Genomic DNA, 21,475 nt, shown 5'->3' with positions numbered 1-21,475 from the left:
GTGATTCTTATGATGAAACAGGTGACACAGTTATAAGTATTACAAATTTAGACGTGCACATAGTCTATTATTTATAACCTTTTTGACTTGTTTTCCTCTTTAAACTGAGAGTTTATTGAGGGCTTAGACAATCTCTTTTATCTTATATCTCTGCATCCTTGGCAGTAAGAATAGGGACCAGTAAATATGGCCATACCCAGAATATTTTGATTAATCTTGTTTGAATCTAGGTTGATCTCATTTCTAGATGTGGCTCTGATATGATCATTTTTGAATAAAATGATACTTTGACTCTTATCATGCAACCCGCACATTTCTGGAACAATAATTTATTTTATTAAATCACAAAAATATTTGTCAAATTAAAATCCCCCTTGGGTTTTAGCGCTGTGTTCTGTATGTGTGTCCAGTTCATACTGGATGAAAGACGTAATCACGGATATCTGCTATTGGAGAAAATGGGATAAAAGACTTCTTGGCAAAATACTCACAGTTTTTCAACTTGCAAATTAAATTATAGTGTAGATTTGCTATCTTGCCCCCATTAACTTCTTGCTCTCTTTGGCTTTCTGAGCTCTCTGGGGATCAGATTTCCTGCGGCCCTGTATAACAGGCTATTGATCACCCTTTCTGCCTTGCCACCCTTGCCTCTCAGTACGAATTGGCCTGTGTCAATTGGAGGCGGAAGATAATTAATGTTCACTTATGTTGAAATTAGATGCATTCTAAAAGGAGACAGTCACCTGGGCTCTACCAAGTTTGGGATGTGACTTCCTGAGCTAGCATTCTAAAGTAGTAGAAGCATAGGTAAATATATTTTTTGTACATCTGTGTATACTGGGGTGGGAGAGATTGGAAGATACCCTAAAATAATTCTAGTGGTGACACATTATTAATCACACTCTGTGTCAAAGGTGAAATTAGTCTTAAAATACTGGAAACTTTTTGAAAACTATGAAAACAATGTGTAAGATGTAAGATGACTAGACAGCAGAATATCTTTCCTGTTACAACGATATGTTCTTTCTCTTTCAGTATCTAAGATTGTATGTTAATAAGTCACTTTCTTCTACTTGTAGCCTTGAGGACATCACTACTTTAGAATCAAAGATGTTATTATGAAATAAAGTGCAGGTCATGGAACTGCTTACAATATGCTTATAAACAAGTGTTTTTCTTTACTGCTTATAGCTCTACTTTTATGCTAAATAATACATTTGAAGGGCAGAATTGGTAATTTTTCCAAGCAGAGTGATAGGATCCCCCAAGAGATAAGCAAGACCATTTGACTTCTCTGCTGGCCTTCCAGAATGCCTGTCACTTAATGTCATATAGGTAAATTAACATGCAATAAAATTTCCAGAAAAAGTGATATTCATTCCCAACACTGGTACAGAAGAAGTGAATAATTGTAATTCTCCCCGTGCGTCTACATCTTAATTCATTCTGATCATAGCAGTGGAAACTTTTTTAGAGGATAGTGGAGGTGCCATTCTCCAGAACCTGGTGGCAGTCCCCTAAACATTATGCTTGTGATGAATTCCTAGTGTTTATAGTAATCCCTGAGAGTGATGTGGGGGAGGATTTGGGCTCATTATTGAAAAGCAATAACTTGTGCGTCAGAAGTCCTCTATTGTTTTGATCTCTTATCTAAATTATGTTTGATCTCAGCGAATTCTTGGCTAAATGACCTTTCATTCCTCTATTAACATGAATATTAAGGATATAGTATTGGTTAACTCTTTCAGAAGGGAGGAAAATGAAGTGGATAGATGCATTATCTTAGATTGGTGGTTTATTAATTTAGAGTAAAAGGTATGTCAACAAACAATTCTAGAACTTTTTCATTGCTGACACTCAGATTACTTAAAAGGCGCTCAAAAAACATAAACATGAAACAACTTGTATTAAGAGCTGAATCAGTTCAGGTGACCTTTAGGAATCAATTACTTTAGGTCAGATATCTCCCTAGATGTGATTAAAAATCTGCATATAACGGGCAAATTCAATCACCAATACAGATTAGTTTTAAGCTATATAAATCAATTCAACAAATAGTTATTGAGCACTTGCTGTATGCCAGGCACATTGAGGGTAATTGAAATAAAGAAAACTTGGTGCTTGACCTTAGGCATTATTAAAGAACACAAGCTGGATAAATCTTACTTGAAGGAGAGAATTCTAGGTAAGCCTTATGGTTTTTTAAAAATAGGAGATTCAGAGATAGGATCAAGCTTATAAAGAGACTATTATTGGCTATATGGCTGTCAGAAAGGAGAAAAATAAGTGGAGATTTTGCCCAGTTTTCCTGTGGTAGGTGAGTTAGGTTTGAGTAAGCTAACATCATATGACGTTAGGCTGCCTGAGAAATACTGGGTGGTGTATTCTGATCAACTTAATAAGTAGTAGTATTATAAAGAGGTCCTTTGGCTTGATTTGAAGGTTTCATCTTCTCTGAACCATTGTTATCTTTTCCTTTGGGCCAACATAGCCTGGCAGTTACAAGATATAGCATACTAAATCCTGTCTAGCAGTGTCTAAATGTGAGGGGTAAATAAATGCTTTTTTTCAAAATACAGACAGAAAGGTGTTTGTTTTCTCAGTTTCTGGAGGAAGGAGTCAACTGATAATTTGAAGCTACCTAATCTGTTTAGCTGTTCTTTTGATTTTGGGTTTTCTTAATGCTTTAGATAACAACATTAAATAATATGAAACATATCTAATCATCTGGATACTAAAATGAGAAAGGTCAGTATGTTGGTCTTACCCTTCAGGGTCAACTAATATAGGTTGATAGCAAGTGCTTCTCAAAGCTGCCTTCAGGCAGTTTTTTCATATTGATCAACTTTTTGGCTAATGATGTATTCAAATGACAATCCTAGAAGGCTGGATCCCAAGGAAAAAAAAAGGAAATCCAACAACTTTTGTGTAGAAGTTTAAACTATAAAAGAGCTAATTACTTGGATAAAAGGGAGAGGAATTTTAAAATGTTATAAGTCTGTAGAAATTTGTGAGTTTATGAGCCCACTATAAAATATATTACACGAATATTTATTTATACATTTACACAAATAGTGTATGTATCTCCAAATGGTGAAGAAAGGAACTTTGTCATTTCTCTCTTGGTCTCCAGCACTTGTCAGAGTGCCTGGCCCAGGGTACTGAGTAAATGTTGAATGATTAAATGAAAAAAATGAATGAAGTCTGCTTTGATTTAAGCCCCTCTAAATTCCATATGTGAATAAAATTTTATATATATACATGTGTATATATACATATATATGTATATACAAACACATATTTTCCTGCAAGAATAAAGACCAATGAACACAGTGATTGTAGTTCTCTTTGTTTGCTAACTTTTTAATTAATTGAAATCAGCATGATTCCTTGTCCCCCCAGTACCTTGAACAACTGCTGGCATGTAAAAGTGCTAATTACTTATATGACTGAATGAATGTTCTAGTGAGATGGGACATCTTCACCATTTCTAAATCCTCGCTTATTATCTATATTCAGGTTCCCCATTTTCTATAAAGGCATGTTTCTTCTGATTCTTTATCTCAGTGGTTCTCTTTCCTTGAACCTTCACACGTACTATCTTTGCAACTTATTTGGATTTACATTTTTTTAGACACCTAGAGTTAGACACAGTAATTTACTTTTATCAGCTTCTGGGAATTTATCATGAAGGCAAATTAAAACACATTAGGCAAACTCTTTTGGAAGATGCTCATTGCATTGCCATTTTTAAGAGTGAAAACTACCATGTCCTGCTTTGCCAGTTTGAGTACAAAATAAGGTCAGATTTCCTTTAAACATTCACATCCGGTGAACCTGAGCTCCTGTGCTGCTTTCTCAGAGTTCCTCTCTCAAGTTCAAGGTCTCCAGGAATATTTATTTAGTCCAAAGAATTTGTTATTATAACTTCACTGAAAAAGACCTGTAAAAAAAATCTATTCGACTCATCAAAGGACCTGTTCTCTGTGGCTGATAACTGCTGTCCCTGTGACATGGAGTTACTTCTGAAAATACGAAGTCCAAAATCATGGTCTTGAGCACTACTGGAATCATCATGACAAAGAAGGAACCCAGTTGTTGTCAATTTGGCAATTCTTTCTTTGCTGCAGGGAGAGAAGACACTTTTTCCTGTAATGTGTTTGCTTCACATCAAAGTAGATATTGGTTCCCAGATGTTTCAATTCTTAGTGACCGGCTTATTCAGTGCATATACCCAGCAGTTATTCTCAAGGCACATTATAGTGGCTGTGCCAGTATCAGCCAAATGCTGCAGAACCAGCCCTTCCTTACTACATTCTAGAGCCTGAGGTTAGCCTCGTTTACCAGTATGGAGTATCACATTTTTTTTCTTGGAGATTTTCTCTATACTTTCCCATGATCTGCCTTTAGATAGATTCCATTAACATTAACCGTCCTAGGGAATAGATTCTTCTTTTAAAAGACTTGCTGTTCCTACGTAAAATTTTAGAGCTTTGTGGGAGAGACGTGCTCCCTAGTTCCAGCAATTACTTGTATTTTAAATCCTAGAAGCTCATACATTTTAAAAAAATCTGCCATATTCTTGGCTGGGATGCTTGCTGCTTTATACTGTAAACTGAAGTGTCATTCATTTTACCCTCCCCACACTGAGGTTCTCTCTAAGATAACTGACATTTTCACCCAGGAGCTGCTAACAACTTTTACAGGATATTTTCCTCTCTTAAAAATTATAGGCTACCTCCCCGAGCACACTGCTACACCAGCATACAAGGTAGAAATAGTCAAAGATCTAAAAATAGAATAATGACTAAATAAACTGGTTGGTGTGCTTATTCAGTTGGACATTATGCAGGCATTAAAATCAGGGTTATGAAGACTATAATTATATTAAATATGCTTATGAGTTGCTAAATGACAAAAGCAGAGGCAAGTCACAAACTTGTATATATATTTATACGTTTGATATATAGGTATATATCTACTCCTAGTCTCCAAGGTATGTTACATGACCACTTTGCCATGCCCTTAATTTTTGGAAGGGCGTACAGTTCATTGCTGGAAAGTCTTAGATGATCAAATGCACATGCAGTGGCCAGAGTACGGTGCAATACAATTCTTTGCTTTTTGCCTCAAGTCACTTTTAGGTCCATTATGAGTTCACTTGGATGGAGACCAAGGAGTCCATTCTGTCCCGGCTGCTCTCTTCTCCCCCTCCCTTGATGTCCCTTTGTCTTTACCATTTGGCTATTCCTTCATAGTTAGGCTCTTTCCTCTTGTCCCTTAGAATCCATTCATTTTGTGTTTTCATAAAGTCTGGTGTGTGTGTGTGTGTGTGTTTGTGTGTGTGTGTGTGTAAATGACACAGGTTAGTCCTGTCTCACGGATAGGCATCCACAAGACAAAGAAAGCTTCTAAATAGCTAAGATGAAGGGGCTCATAAAATGTCATTGTTCTCTTTGTCTCTCTTCTTCTATTTTGCTAATCTGATCTGGGTGCCATAATGATATATCCACTTGCTTTGCTTCAAAAATGAAATGACGCAAGAAGGAAACTCTACCTTCCTATGTTGTTTAGGAGGATGGGACCAGAAAGGAATCTTACCAGAAGATTTATGGTGCTTTTATTAGGGTGGCATATTGCATTTAGTTTTTTCCTTTTTTTCCCTAATTTCTGAAGTGCATATAATGGGTTATAATACTTTTACAATATAATAAGAAAGTATGAAAACAGTAGATGAAGACACTTCTTATTTTATTGATTAGGAAGTTGAATTCCAGGTCAGGTAAGTGAGGAGTCCAAGAAAAACTAGTGAGTAGCAAAACCAGGACTAACACCAGGGAGGAACTATATTCTTGTGGCAGGCAGATAAGCACTGATGACATACCTAAATTCTTAAAATGCCCACCATCTTCTAGCTGCATTACCTAGGGAAGTCTTTTGCTCTCTTTGAGCCTCAGTGTCCTCATTTATAAAATGGGGATAACTGGTTGGATTGTGATTTCCATGGGCTTTACACATGATCGCACATGTTAAGTATGTAGCACAACAAAACGGAGGAGGCCTGCAGCTGCACCAGCTTTCCTCTCCCGGTCACTCACTGTCCGTATCAGGCCTGAGCTCTGGCTGGTCACCTGCTGCCTCACGTTACTAGACCCGTGGCTCTCAGTGGTGCTGACGTGCAGAAGCAGATTGAGCACATGATGGCTTTTATTGAACAAGAAGCCAGTGAGGAAGGAGAATAAAGAGGTACGAAGGCAGAAGAAGAGTTCAACATTGAGAAAAGGTCATCTTGTGCAAACCCAAAGACTGAAGATTATGGAATACTATGAGAAGAAAGAAAAGCAGATTGAGCAACAGAAGAAGATTCAGGTGCCCAGTTTGATAAATCAAACGAGGCTCAAAGACCTCAGAGTGAGAGATGGATGACCTTATCACAGACCTACTAAATGAAGCAAAATATAGACTGAGCAAAATGGTAAAAGATACAATCAGGTACCAAGTGCTGCTGGATGGGCTTGTCCTCCAGGGTTTGTACCAGCTATTGGCACCTGGAACAATCGTTCATTGCAGGAAACAGGATTTCCCTCTGGTGAAGGCTGCAGTGCAAATCCCCATGTATAAAATCACCACTGAAAGAGATGCTGATGTCCAGATTGATCAGGAGGCCTACCTACCTGAGGAAATAGCTGGCAGGGTTGAGATACATAATGGGGATCGCAAAATCAAGGTTTCCAATACCCTCAAAAGCCGGCTGGACCTCACAGCCCAGCAGATGACGCCAGCAGTGTGGGGAGCCTTGTTTGGTGCAAAAGCCAACAGGAAGTTTTTGGGCTATGCCTGCGGGAGGTGGCGTCCATCCACTGCTGTGACGTGAACACTTCTGATGTTTGAAGAAACAAGATGACCTGTGTAGCTTCCTCTTTGCTGTTCTCATATTCTGTATTTATCAGTGGATACTGTTTTGTAGCTAATGCCCAGGGATGATTGGTAACAATGGGAGAGTTTCACTTAATATGATCAGGAAACCTTCCTCTAGTTTATCTGACAGTAACACAACTTGCCACGGCTTCTGCAGCGTGAAGGTGAGGGGTCAAGTGCTGGGTGCATGAATGTCCCCGAGTCTCCTGCTCTCCTCTGGTCCAGCGTCCAGCCTAGAGGGGGGTGGTGTCTGCTGGGCTCTGGGGTCAGGTCTCCACTCTTTGGGCTTTATGTGCATGTGGGGCCACATTCCTTCCAGCAGTAGCAGCTTCACTGTTACCTGTTTGGGCCTAGAAGTGTTTGTCTGTAATATGATTTAAGATCTAAGCCATGAATATGCTCTATTTATTAAAAAAAAAATGCATATGTGGGGAAAAAAAAGTATGTAGCACAGATACTGTCACATAATGGGTAATCAATAAATGTTATTTCCCTTCCTTTCCAGTTACTCTGTTACCTGGTGCAGAGCCTGACCAGTGTACTAGCCAGCATCTTCTCTTGAGTCACTGTAGTGTATTATGCTTTATTACACTTACATACAATGCCATGTATTGTTCACTCCTAACTGCTAGTACCTCAGAATGTGACTATTTGGAGATAGGGCCTTTGAAGAAGTAAAGTTAAAATGAGGTCTTTAGGGTGGGCCTTAATCCAGTCTGACTGGTGTCTCTATAAGATGGGGACATTTGGATACATGGAGAGAGACCAAGGATGCATGTGCACAGAAGGAAGACACTTCAAGGAAACAGTGAGAAGGTCGCCACCTGCAAGCAAAGAAGAGAGGCCTCAAGAAAACCCCAACCTGCTGACTCCTTGATCTTGAACTTCCAGCCTCCAGAACTGTGAGAAAATAAGTTTCTATTGTTTAAGCTTGCAATTTTTTATTATTTTGTTTGTTTGTTTGTTTTGGCTGCGTTGGGTCTTCATTGCTGCACACGGGCTTTCTCTAGTTCTGGCAAGAGGGGGCTACTGTTTGTTGCTATGTGCAGGCTTCTCAGTGCAGTGGCTTCTCTTGTTGTGGAACATGGGCTCTAGGCGCTGGGGCTTCAGTAGTTGCAGCATGCGGGCTCAGTAGTTGTGGCACGTGGGCTCAGTAGTTGTGGCATGCAGGCTCCAGAGCACAAATTCAGTAGTTGTGGCACATGGGCTTAGTTGCTCCGCGGCATGTGGGATCTTCTTGGACCAGGGATGGAACCTGTGTCCCCTGCATTAGCAGGCTGGTTCTTAACCACTGCTCCAGCAGGGAAGTCCTAAGCCTGCAATTTGAGATATTTTCTTATGGCAGCCCTCACAGAGTAATACACCTTCCATCTTTAAAAAGCAGCTAAGCTGCTTGAGGGAAACTGCATTGCACACCTTTGTAGTCAGAGCAGGTGATCAACAGTTTCTTGATCAACACTATGATTTTCATTAAGAATATGATTTTTGTTTGTTTTATATTTCTCTGATATCTCCCATGGAGGCCCAGATATTAAGGTTGCTGAGAACTGTAATGTGATAATGAGGGTTACATATGATCTTTTTTCTCTTTTGCAAATAGTGACTAGAATTGTCCTTTTTATGAAGTCATAGGAGTGAATGCAATTAAAGCTGAAAAGATTATTCCTCGTTGCCTGTCTAGACATAGGAAGAGAGAATGAAATCTTCCAATGTAATTTCTGAAATTAAGATTAATGACTAGTAGTACATGATTCCCTCATATGCTCATGACCTCATGTTGTTTGAGACTAAATGTGGGGGCTTCTTACTATCTTTGTATTAATGAGTATGATTGAGTTATTTTAGATATAGTTAGGATATAACATTAACTTGTCTGTGTTGGAAGTTTGCCTTGTGTTTTTCAGAGGATCAAAAACAGGCAATCGTAAAAGAGGAAGTCAAAGGGTTTTTTTTACTGAGTTTAAAAAATTACATTTGATTCTCATTTTCTGGATTACGGGAAATGTGGGAGAAAATGAATTATCTTAATTAATTTATGGAAGGGACATCAAGAGATGAAAAAATTTTGCAGGGTTTTCAATGTTTGCCAAGTCTAAGGGCTCAAAGGAGAATTTAGTGATAAATGAGAAATCCTCTGAACAGTAAGATAGCAAGCTTATTACTGGGAAAAACGCAGAAAATAGGTTTTAAGGAAGTGGAGAGGGCTACTTGTTTTTGAGCCAACATGGTCTTTGTGTGTTCCCTTAGCACATACATGTATGCACACATGCATACACAGAAGGAATATTCTTCTGATGTCTTGTCACTATCATAATCTGCTGAATAATCTTTGGATGTTAAAACCTCTGACCCTCATTCACACACCTGCAGATAAAAGGCATTAGAATAGATAATCTGGAAAAACTCTAACATTCTAGAACATTTCGTTTCTAGCATTCTGTGACTTTTGTATCTGGAGATATGGAAAAATGGGAGGGGATGAAAGTGATGTCACTTAGGGAGGCTACTGTTTATACTAGTTCTGCTAGTCTCCTAAAGACAGTCTCTGCCATGGGACATTGACTAGCTTTTGAGCTCCAACACTGAGCCTTATGCTTCAAGATGCCAGGGTGCTATTCACTGTTGAATCTCCAGATCTAGAAGAATGCCTGCAACATAGAAGACAGTCAAAATACTTGTTGGAAGAAGGATTAATGTTTCCAGTGCTGTTTTGAATCTGTGTGATGTCTTATAGGGTAACCTGTCCAATCAGGGTCATGTTGACATATGTCTACTCAATTATTAGACATAATTAGAGGACTAGAGACTTAAACATAATCACATGTTGCTGCTAAACTAAACAAAATGATCTGAAACAGCAGCAAAATTTTAAGGAATGTTTTGTTTTCTTCTCACATCGAAAAATAATAAACTTTGTTTTATCCTTCCTTTTTGTTTTTTTGTTCTTATTTTTTTTATCATAATATATATACTGTTATTAGAAGAAAGATGTATTTTCTGAATGTAAACTCCAGAATGAGTTTACTTGAGGGCAGGGGTACTGTCTGCCTGTTTTTCATGGACCTAGCAATAAAGACTCACAAAAGTATTTATTTATTTATTTTTGTTTTATTTATTTATTTTTTTAGGATAGGGCTTCAGGAAGCTCCCTGGGGCAGCTCCACTACCTTTGAGTGTGGAGCTCATGGAGGCTGTCAGCCGAGGCAGGAAGAGTGTGAGCTGCAGGGAGGGCGCCAGTCTAGGGGCTGGGGTCGTGGTCAGGATGGAAGCTGTGGATCAGAGAGACGTGGCTGAGGAGTGTCCCATGGAAGGCCTGAATGGAGCTGCAGGGAGGGGTCCTGGAGTGGCATCACTCCTGACCTCTACCACCTCCTGGCTCTGTGACCTTGAGCAACTTTCATGGCCTCGGTTTCTTCCCCTTAGCCTCAGCTGGGGAGCTTTAAAAATGCTGATGCCTGGGTCCCACCCCAGAGGGTTTAATGTAACTGCCTTGGGATGTGCCTGGGTGTTTAGAAGCCTGAAAGCTCCCCAGATGGTGCTCCTGTGCAGCCAGGGCTGACACAAAAGTATTTGTTGAATGAATGAATGAATGCTGAAATTTATAACCATGGTAAGTGGTTATAAAAGTCATGATATTTGGCTCACTATTCATTAGTAGTGGGGAAAGGTAGCCTGGAAAGAGGGGAGTGAGGCATGCCTGTATGCATGTATATATGTATGTATTTATATTTATGAAATGTCAAGAGAAATACACCAATACATCTGTTTTAACAAAACATAAAAGCTCTGTATGCCTGATGATTTTCTTGGTCAAGTTCAAGGGAAGATTTTTATGCGTGAAAAAAGACAAAATTAAAAATGTTGACATGTGTAGCCATTCTTTTGAAAAGCCTTATTGATTTAAAAAGAGCGAACATTCTAAATATTAGCGATACGGCAAGAAGGAGTTAGAGACAACAAAACTGTCTGGTCGTGTGGTTTGCCTCAGACACTGGCAGGTAGCTTAGCGTTGCTCTTCTCTCCTAGGTCATTCCTGCAGCATTTCTCTGCGTGTCTGAGTTTGGTGCACGCTTTCTGGGACGTAGGAGCCCGACGTCACTGAGAAGCTATGTAGGAGCCATCAGCAGAACGGGAATCGGCTCAGCATTCTGACTCAACAGGGATAAAGAGGAGATCAGCTGCCTCGTGAAGCGCCTTCTCTGCCCCCTGCCATTGTGGAAAACAGCAGCTACAGCATTTCATTCTGAGTCTGTGTGCTCCGCTTCTCACCCTTCGTTGCTCTGAGAATCGAAGGCCATGTCTCTCAGATCTCGCCCTTGGAGTTCTCATCGTCACTCTTGCCTTCAGCTATCACCTCTGTGCAGATATCTCCCCAAGTCTGTATTGCAGGTCCCATCTCCCCCAGCCCTTGCTACAATACCATCCTGCCTCCCAATAAAACACGCTTTATTTCTTAATTTAGCCAATTTTCATATTATAGTCGTGTGTTTTAAGAGAGTCAGAATCACCATGTTTTATTTTGCTTTCTCCTCAAAAATCAAATCATTAAACCTTATGGACTGGACTTTTATATTTTTCTTCTTAGCAGATATGCTGCAGGGACTGAAACACTTTTTTTAGGAGTAGGGAATGTCAGAGCCATTTGCTGGCTTCCTTTTTTATTTCTTGAATAAAAGCACCAAGTAAGTGTGGCGTGTATATCACTTTAATGTTGAGACTGCAGAGTAAAATTTAAGAGATTTATTCTCTCCTCGAATTTGACTCTGAAAATAACTTCTACTAGCATCAGGAACTTTGCATCCTTGTCTTTGTAATCTCATGGTTCCCACAGTCAAATTTAAGACGTAGAAGTGATTGCAATAGAAAAAAAAATTAAAGAATGCAAAAGAGTAGCTCTGTATTAAGACAGTTAAGTAATACACTTAAAGTTTATATTCAAAAGAGCATGTTTTTGATTAAGTATGTCTAGGCACTATTTAGATATCTCAGAAAATCTTAAAAATTTGTGTCTGAAATTCTTAAGTTTTATAAACTACAACTTAGTCATTCTAGTCTTATATCAGCACTTACTGAGATATATCTTTGTGACTAACCCAAATCCCAGATTTGAAATAAAATTTCATCTGTCCATCTATAATTTATAAATTTAAAATGATGTATGATTCATGGTGCTGGATCTTTACTCCTACAGGGATTATTGTTCTTCTGAACAGGACTTTCTCATTTACAAGCTGCTTATCTCCACCACATCTATTAATCCTCCATTAGCTTCATAATAATACTGGCAAAGGGAGGCCATGAATTTGCCTTTTTAGCCTTAAAAATTCTAGAAGTGCATTTCCTCTCCTACAGCCATATAAAGGATATCTCCATCACCATCTCTATACCATAAGCATCCAAGGTTCTGGATTTGTTTTTGTCTAATTGCATGGTTCCTTTCTGCTTCACTATGGTTGATCACATATTCTATTTCTTCATGCAACATGTCCTCTGTCATCTCTCAGTGAGGCATTTGCATTGCAGCTATGTAGAATGAGAATGTCTTGCCATGTAGTTTGACCCTCACAACCACCAGAAACTTATAAAACTTGCCTATGGTTTAGGTGAATAACTTACAGACTTTACCTGTCACATATATATTTTTAAAGTATTATATTTTGAAACAAAACCATTAAAATGTATTAAAACTGAGTTTAGAATAATTTCAGGAAGATGTTTGACAAGAATGTTTGGCAGTCTACCCAGTGAGAGACCAAAGTGAAGAGTTCCTCTACATTGCTTTCTTTGGAACTTTAGGTTTTCTCTCTTGTGCTCTATTTAGATGTGTGGCATGTCTAATTTTCTGCTTCTGTGCCTCACTGTGCTTCTAGTGCTTATCATAATCCAGCTAGAGTGTCAGGCTAAAGTGTGAAGAAAACCTTAGGTTCTTACCTGAGTAAGCCAACTTACAGCAGTATGAGGACCCTCTGTCCTGGGTCCCTCTCATCCTTCTTTTCACTCATGCATTTCTAACATTGCAAACAGAAGTCAACAAATTCTTTTCTCAGTAAAGTAGTTCTAAAAACTTAAAGTGTTTTATGAATTCAGCAAGACTTGGGATGTTAGTGATATAACCAGATTAATCAGATGGTAACAACTGCCAATTAAATTTAATTAAATTCTGTACAGTTCCATTCAAGGCAGGCCAGTTCAATTTAGTTCAACTCGTTTTAAACACATCTGTTGAGCACCTATACAGCTAAATACTGTATTAGGTTCCGAGTACACAGAGATAGATAAAATACACTCACTGTGTACATTCTGACAATGAGAGTAAGCACACAAACAAAATAAATTGCAGTGTTGTTCAATAAGTAGAATAATGAAATTATACACACAATGCTGAAGTAACCAGAGTATGACATAATTAATTTTGGAGTCGAGGAAACTGTGGTGAAGTGATTCTTTACAATACTTCCTGAAAAGAGTGATACACAAACAGGATTTTGAAAGATGCCCAAGATGTCTGGGTGGGGTCAAGTTTAGACAGAGGGAAGACCGTTGAATACCCTAGTCTAATCCCTGTGACCTTGGATAGGGTCTTATGCATACAATAATGATCTCAGCAGTTTTCATGCAAACACTTTTTCACTTTAGCTATTTTTTAAAAAATGAGTATTTTACTACAATTATATTAAAAACAAATGCATAAACCAAAAGACAAATGGCTTTGACTTGGGATGCTGTACTGTAACATGAACAATTTCCTCTGGATTCGTGAAATGCGGTAAACCTGGTTCTAACCACCATTTAAAAAGACAGCAAGGAAATCCGTGGGAAATAGTAAAAGTACAAGATGGGTATGCATCAAGAAGTTGCTTAATTTCCCATTCTGGCACCAAGAAGCTTTTGATTTGGGTCATGTTATATATCCTCTAAGGGTTTAAAATTTCTCGTGTGTAAATGGGGGTGGGGGTTGTTATCTAGGAAATCTTTGGGGTCCCCTCTAACTTTTAAAGCATTCTCTGATTCTACAGGATGGTCAGGACAGTGATGATAATCCAAGGGATGCAGAGTGAGTAGTGGAGGGAGCACAGTCCTTGAAGCCAGCAAATCTCAGGTTGAACCCTGCTTGAACTCCGGCAGATTGAGGAATCTAGGGAGCAAGGGTATCACTTCATTAGTAATTCTCATTTGCAGAACACCTATTTTATAACATTGTGAAGATTAATACAATAACATGATCAAAATGCCTGCAGAGGTCCTGGCATACACTACATGCTTAAATGTTAATTCTTGTTTCCATCTTTTGTTCTGATGAGTAGAAGCAAGTCAATCTCTTTTATAGGGAGCCTCAAATATTCAGGTGTTAAAGTCCGATTATTCTCAGACTCATAGATTGTCTTGCCCATTCCATGACCAAGACATGGTAGATCAAGTGAAGCAGAGAAATGGATTAAGGCGTCACAGAGCCAAGATATTTGATATTTGATAGCAGTGTTTTTTCTAAAAGAGAAAGTCACATTTAACAAACTCATGCCGTAGTAGCCTTGCTGCTTTTCTAGTTCGCATGACCTTTCAGCTGTGCCTGATTATTAACACTGATACCATGCAACCTGACTAGTTAGCACATTTGCTGATAAAGGAGCATTTCTTACATAGTGATTCTCTTGCATTTCATTTCACAGCCAAGATTTATTAAACAGAGTTTGTTGGTATGAGTCTTCTTGTGAAAACCTGGGTGCTTTTATAAGGACATACTGTACTACATTTGCAGAAAGTTAGTTTCATAAATAATATTATAACAAGCAGTATAGGTCCGTTGGCTCTAAAATAAGCTGGATGCAGAGTCTCTAAGATCTAAGGTGGATGTCACTCTGCCTCTGTTCTTCCTGGGGACGTTCTGTTTTTATTTCATTCTCTTTGTCCATTGGTTCAGGCCCAGTTTAAGAAGCTTAAATTCCCTATTTTTTGTTAGAAGATTTGAGGAAGGGCATCTCTGACTGGAATGGGAAAGATCCTTCCATTTCTTATCAAATGCTGTGATAACATGTGATATGTTTCTAACAACCCCTTAGTAAATGTTGCTGTTCTAAGGGGTTGTTAGAAACAACGACATCGGCGTCTGCTTAGTATCCTGGGAAGATCACAGTCTTTCAGATCAGACAGATACATGTTCAAAGACGACTTAATAACTGGGACTTTCAGTTATAAGCTTCTTTTCTCTGAGACTTGGTTTCCTCGGATGAGGCTAATAATAACTTCCATGTGGGATGTTGTGAGGATAAATTGAGACAGTAAACATAAAGTTCTCAGTGATACCTTTTGCATAAAGATCATGCTCGTTAAATGGCAGCATCATAGAAATAAAAACTGAGTACAAAGTGGCAAATAAAAAGTGTTGGTCACTTCAGTGATGGTTCCAGTTTCCAAGCAAATGACTGTCACATAACATCTTGTAGGAATAAAGTCTTTTTTCCAAATAGGTGGTATTTCAACTCTCACTCTTTTGTTTGTTAAACAGCAACAACAAAAGTTTAACCCCAAACTAGACTTTTTTTTTTTAAAGAGAATCTATGAGAGAATTTTTTTCTCAGTAGAACAGAATTTGGCAAAAGTTTTCTGGTCATTGTAGGAAAAGTAACCACTGAGAGAAGGCAGGAAGATTTATAGGACATAAGCAACAATCTTTCAGCACAGTAATAGTATGTTGCAAGCAAACATAAGAGAAGCCATTATAAAAATTGAAAAGGATGTTACTTTTCACATCTAGGGTATGTTTTCAGGGGAACATGTTGGTGTGAGTGGCCAGCATGAATATCTGTGATTATATGAATATGCTGTGATTACTTGACAGATAGTCAGCCTGCTAATGTGGCTCACTAGTGTGGAGAGTGCTGGTGTGGAAAGATGGGGATAACATTGCAGTCACCAAGACAATAGATTTTTATCCTGCTGTACATTTCCCTGAAAGTCAAGTATCTGGTGATGTTGGTCTTTGGAAAAACAGCCAGTGACTTTCTATGCTAATAATCTCAACCCCAAACCTGCAAAATTATTATACACACTCCTTATAATAGTAGTCAAAGGCATTCCATGAAAAAAAAAAAAAAAGAAAGGGCTTCCATCATCAAATAAGCCTGGAAATGCAGAGTAACACAGTATATAATAGCATATAAAAAACTCCGAGAAGTCCTGCAGTGAAAAAAGCTAATTAATTAGGGAATGGTTCAACCACTCCCTCATTTTAAACTGATGTTCTTTATCAAGAAAATTTTATAACCATTCTGTTGAGCGAGTGATCTGGAAAACATACTTTGGGAAATCCTGTAATTGGTACTCAGGGAAAAAAAATTATATATGCGGTAATGTGAAGGAGTGAGTTGTTTCAGGGAGACGGACATTTACAATTACACATCTGAAATGAACTCCTTGTGCTTTCTCAGTGAAGATATTTTAGAATCATCTGTGAAGAATCTACTGTTATCTTTTTTTTTCTGACGTATGATTAATTTTCTTATATAGGAATACCTCAAAGGAAATAGAATTATGTCTAAAAAAGCAATGTTCATACTTTCATTAAAAATACTTTATTGCTAAACAATGCCAATCATCATCTGAAGCTTCAGCAAGTCATATTCTTTTTGCTGGTAGAGGGTCTTGTCTCAGTGTTGATGGCGACTGGACTGATCAGGGTGGTCGTTGCTGAAGGTTGGGGTGGCTGTGACAGTTTCTTAAAATAAGACTACAATGAAGTTTGCCACATTGACTGACTCTTCCTTTCACAGGTGATTTCTCTGCAACATGCAGTTCGGTTTGATCGCTTTTTACCCACAGTAGAACTTCTTTTAAAATGGAAGCCAATCCTCTCAAACCCTGCTGCTGCTTTATCAACTACGTTTATGTAATATTATACATCTTTCATTGTTATTTCAACAGTCTTTACAGCACCTTCACCAGGAGTAAATTCTATCTCAAGAAACCACTTTCTTTGTTCATCCATAAGAAGCAACTCCTCATGAGATTACAATTCAGTCACATCGTCGGGCTCCACTTCTAATTCTAGCTCTCTTGCTGTTTCTACCACATCTGCATTTACTTCCTCCACTGCAGTCTTGAACCCTTCAAAGTCATCTGTGAAGGTTGGAATCAACCTCTTCTAAATTCCTGTTAGTGTTGACATTTTGACCTCTTCTCATGAATCATGAATGTTCTTAATGGCATCTGGAATGGTGAATCCTTCCCAGAAGGTTTTCAGTGGACTTTGCCCAGATCCATCAGAGGAACCACTATCTATGGCAGCTATAGCCTTATGATATGTATTTATGAAATAATAAGATTCAAAAGACTACATTACTCCTTGTTTCATGGCCTGCAGAATGAATGTTGTGTTAGCAGGTATAAAAACAACATTAATCTCATTGTACACCTCTATCAGAGCTCTTGGGTGACCAGGTGCATTGTCAATGAGCAGTAGTCATATTTTGAGAAGAATCTTTTTCTGAGCAATAGGTCTCAATGGTGGGCTGGAAATATTCAGAAAACCATGATGTAAACAGATGTGCTGTCACCAGGCTTTGTTGTTGCATTTAAGGAGCACAGGCAGAGTAGATTTAGTATTAATTCTCAAGGGCCCTAGGATTTTCAGGATGGTAAATGAACATTGGCTTCAACTTAAAGTCACCAGCCACATTAGCCTCTGACAAGAAAGTTGGCTTGTCCTTTGAAGCCTTGGAGCCAGACATTGACTTCTCCTCTTTAGGTGTGAGAGTCTTAGCAGGCATCTTCTTCTGATAGAAGACTTTTCTTTTTTAATTAATTAGTTAATTTTTTGGCTGCGTTGGGCCTTCATTGCTATGCATGGGCTTTCTGTGATTGCGGAGAGTGGGGGCTACTCTTCGTTTCGGTGTGCAGGCTTCTCATTGTGGTGGCTTCTCTTGTGGAGCACAGGCTCTAGGTGTACGGGCTTCAGTAGTTACAGCATACGGGCTCAGTAGTTGTGGCTCTTGGGCTCTATAGCACAGGCTTAGTAGTTGTGGTGCATGGACTTAGGTGCTCCAAGGCATGTGGGGTCTTCCCAGACCAAGGATCGAACCTGTGTCCCCTGCATTGGCCAGCGGATTCTTAACCACTGTGCCACTGGGGAAGTCCCAAGACTGTTTTATCGACACTGGAAATCTGTTGTTTAGTGTAGCCACCTTCGTTAATGATCTTAGCAAGATCTTTTGGATAACTTGCTGTAGCTTCTACATCAGCACTTGCCGTTTCACCTTGCACTTTAATGTTCTGGAAATGACTTCTTTCCTTAAACCTCATGACCCAACCTCTGCTCATTTCAGACTTTTCTTCCGCAGCTTCCTCTACTCTCTCAGCCTTCAGAGAATTGAAGTGAGTTAGGGCCTTGCTCTGGATTAGGCTTCGGCTTAAGGGAATGTTGTGGCTGGTTTGACCGTCTAGCTAGACCACTAAAACTATCTCCCTGTCAGCAGTAAGGCTGTTTCACTTTCTTATCATTTATATGTTCACTGGAGTAGCACTTTTCATTTCTTTCAAGAACTTCTCCTTTGCATTCATAACTTGGCTAGCTGTTTGGGGCAAGAGGCCTAGTTTTTGGCCTATATCAGCTTTTGACATGCCTTCCTCACTAATTTTAATCGTTTCTAGCTTTTGATTTAAAATGAGAGACATGTGACTCTTCTTGTCACTTGAACACTTAGAGGTCATTGTTGGCTTATTAATTGGCCTAATTTCAACGTTGCTGTGTCTGAGGGAATAGAAAGGTCCAAGAAGAGGAAGAGAGACAGGGAACAGCCCGTCAGTGGAGCAGTCAGAACACACACAGCATTTTTTTATTAAGTTTGCTGTCTTACGTGGGTGCAGTTTGTGATGCCGCAAAATGAGTACAATAGTAACATCAAAGATCACTGATCACAGATCATCGTAACAAATATAACAATAATGAAAAAGTTTGAAATATTGTGAGAATTACCAAAATGTGACAGAGACATGAAATGAGCAAATGCTGTTGGAAAAATAGCACCAATAGACTTTCTGGGCACAGGGTTGCCACAAACCTTCAATCTGTAAAAAACACAGTATCTTTGAAGCTCAATAAAGCAAAAGTACAATAAAATGAGGCCTGCCTATACTATTATGTTAAACAGGAATCAGTTATTTCATAGTTTTATTTTGCAGATTAAGGCACCAGAGTTAGATCTTATTGTCTGATGAAATCCTTTTCAGGTTTTATTCTATAGCTTTCAAGTTCTGCTGCAGCTTCTTTTTACCTAAAAATATTTTCTTAATTTAAGCAATTCTCCAGGTTGAAGAAAACTTGTAAGCACTGTTAGTACTTGTCAGGAGTAAATGGGACTCTGGAGAGTTCTTTGAAATAGGAAACATTTGAACAGAATATCGTTTTGCTTTCAGCTGTTTGTATAGATGCAATTTCTGCAATTCTATACCTCACAACTCTAATTCCTCTTCAGCTGTGTCTCAGGCTTCCATCAATAATCCTTCTGCTGAAACACATTTGACAAGAGAGGTAGAGTAGACGCCCTTGCAATATCTCCTGAATGTCATTCAGCAGTGATTTGTAATCGGGTTCATAAATTTTAGGAAGAAAAATGTGAAACTAAGTAGGGGATTCAATCATTATGAATCCAGATTGGACAAGGAGTACGGTTAGTAGCATTTTATAAAAATCATCTTTTGGTTAGATAGTGGGGATTTTGTAAAACATAAAAAAAAAGTGATTGTATATTTCTATTGTGGATATATATCTAGAAAATAATTGGCTGTTTTTTGGATCCAATTATATTCACCTTACACACTTTGATTTCTGATACATTTTCCCATCCTGGAAACTCTACAATACAGTTGTTATCCCATCTCATAACATTTGTTTTGGAAACAAGGATGCAATCTGTTTGTATGTGTTAAGTTAGAAACTGAATTCCTGCTGCCATTCTGAAATTCAGGAGAAATATGTGCTGTTGTCTACAATTGTATTTATATCATTAAAAAACAGAGTAAGAAAAAACAATGAAATATTCTTTTTGGACAGTGAAAAATGTTAAATTAATTTTATTGATTTGACCTTTCTGTGTATTTGGTGAAAGCTATTAAAGATTGTTCTAATTTTTTGAACAAAATTTAAAAAATTAAATATGAAAGTCACGTAGTATATTTTTCTCTTAATTTGTACAAAAGCCCTATACTCATGTTATCTTTTCATTATTTGTTTGTATAGTAGCATTAGAACTTTAGGGGAAATATACTATATTTAGGTATATCTATCCTGGACTGTTTTTCCCTCAACTCTAGTATATTTATGTGTACTGTGTACATTTAGTTACAAAATAAAAGAATATTGTATATTAAGCACTATTTGGAAAAAGGAATGATGAATTTATAATAACCTTTGTCTAAATATAAGGATTAGAGAAATTGAAGCACATGACCATAGGTTATCACTCTACTTTCTCTAGAGCAAATTGCACTGTTTGAGGAATTCCTTTAAGCTCACAATTATAGCAGATAAGCATTATAAAATTTCACAAGAAGATCTATATTGACTAATAGAAAGAGGTTACTTTAAAAGTGGTGAAAGTGATGAGGCCTAAGTGCCTATTTAGCATGAATTCTACATTTCCCTCTATTGGATTTGTAGTTGTTCCTTTTCTTTCATTCAACTCTTCAGGGATTAGGGATCTCCAGTCTGTTCTGGAAGAAATCACTATTGCAGTGCAAAAGGCTGCTCTGCTCTCTGTGTCCATTTAGCTTTTGGCTGCCCTGAGAGCCTGCCAAGTGTCAATCAGGGCTGATTGGATACTGTGTCCAGGGAACAGGACAGAGCAACTCACCTTACCCAGGTCAATGGACCATCTCCAGATGGCAAAGAACTTCTGAAGTTGTGTACGAACTTGCTTGTGATGCAAATTAGTGACCTGAGGCTAGATGCTTCATTAATGCTCCCTCTCCCGGGAGCCACCAAAGTGTCAGAAGTTGGACTGATTATTCTCACACTTTCTCTCTCTGAAATATGTGTTAATAACCATTTGTTCTCATAGAGATGGTCCGATCAATCGCTTATGTCTAGTTAATATACTATCAAAGCAGAGATGAAGATTAGATTCCATTTGAAAAAAAAACCAATATTTACCTTTTCCTGTGGAAATGTGTGAAAAAACTTTGGAAAATCCTGTTATCATATGAGGTCTCTGAAGAGGCTGTGATTAAAAATAATGAAAAAGGAGAATTATGAGTTTCTATCCCTATCCCTATTTTATTTCTTTTTATTCAACAAGTGATGAGAAAAATTATGCGAACCCATGCATTTGCCCTGAGTTATGATTGTATTATATTAACCTCAGCTGACAATATTCTATACTGACTTTGGCTTACTTAAAATTCTGCCTCTTGGGTATAAACACACATCTAAAATTGATTCAACTCATTTCTTTCTTGCTGAGGTCACTTTATCAGTTACTCTCAACTACTGAACTTATTTTATGTGTTCTCTTTTTTCCAATATTACATTCTGAAATTTTTGGCACCTGGGAATTTCTCTCTGTGA

At 38.2% G+C, this 21,475-nt stretch overlaps 1 pseudogene; it reads left to right on the top strand.

Annotated features, from left to right (window-relative positions):
- Positions 1-6,874, top strand: part of LOC130844384 (V-type proton ATPase subunit E 1-like) — a 54,941-nt pseudogene extending 48,067 nt beyond the window's left edge.
- The last annotated feature ends 14,601 nt before the right edge of the window (positions 6,875-21,475 follow it).

This window comes from Hippopotamus amphibius, chromosome 2, assembly GCF_030028045.1.
Source record: "Hippopotamus amphibius kiboko isolate mHipAmp2 chromosome 2, mHipAmp2.hap2, whole genome shotgun sequence".
NCBI lineage: Eukaryota > Metazoa > Chordata > Mammalia > Artiodactyla > Hippopotamidae > Hippopotamus > Hippopotamus amphibius.
This window is presented reverse-complemented; position numbering and strand designations above follow the sequence as displayed.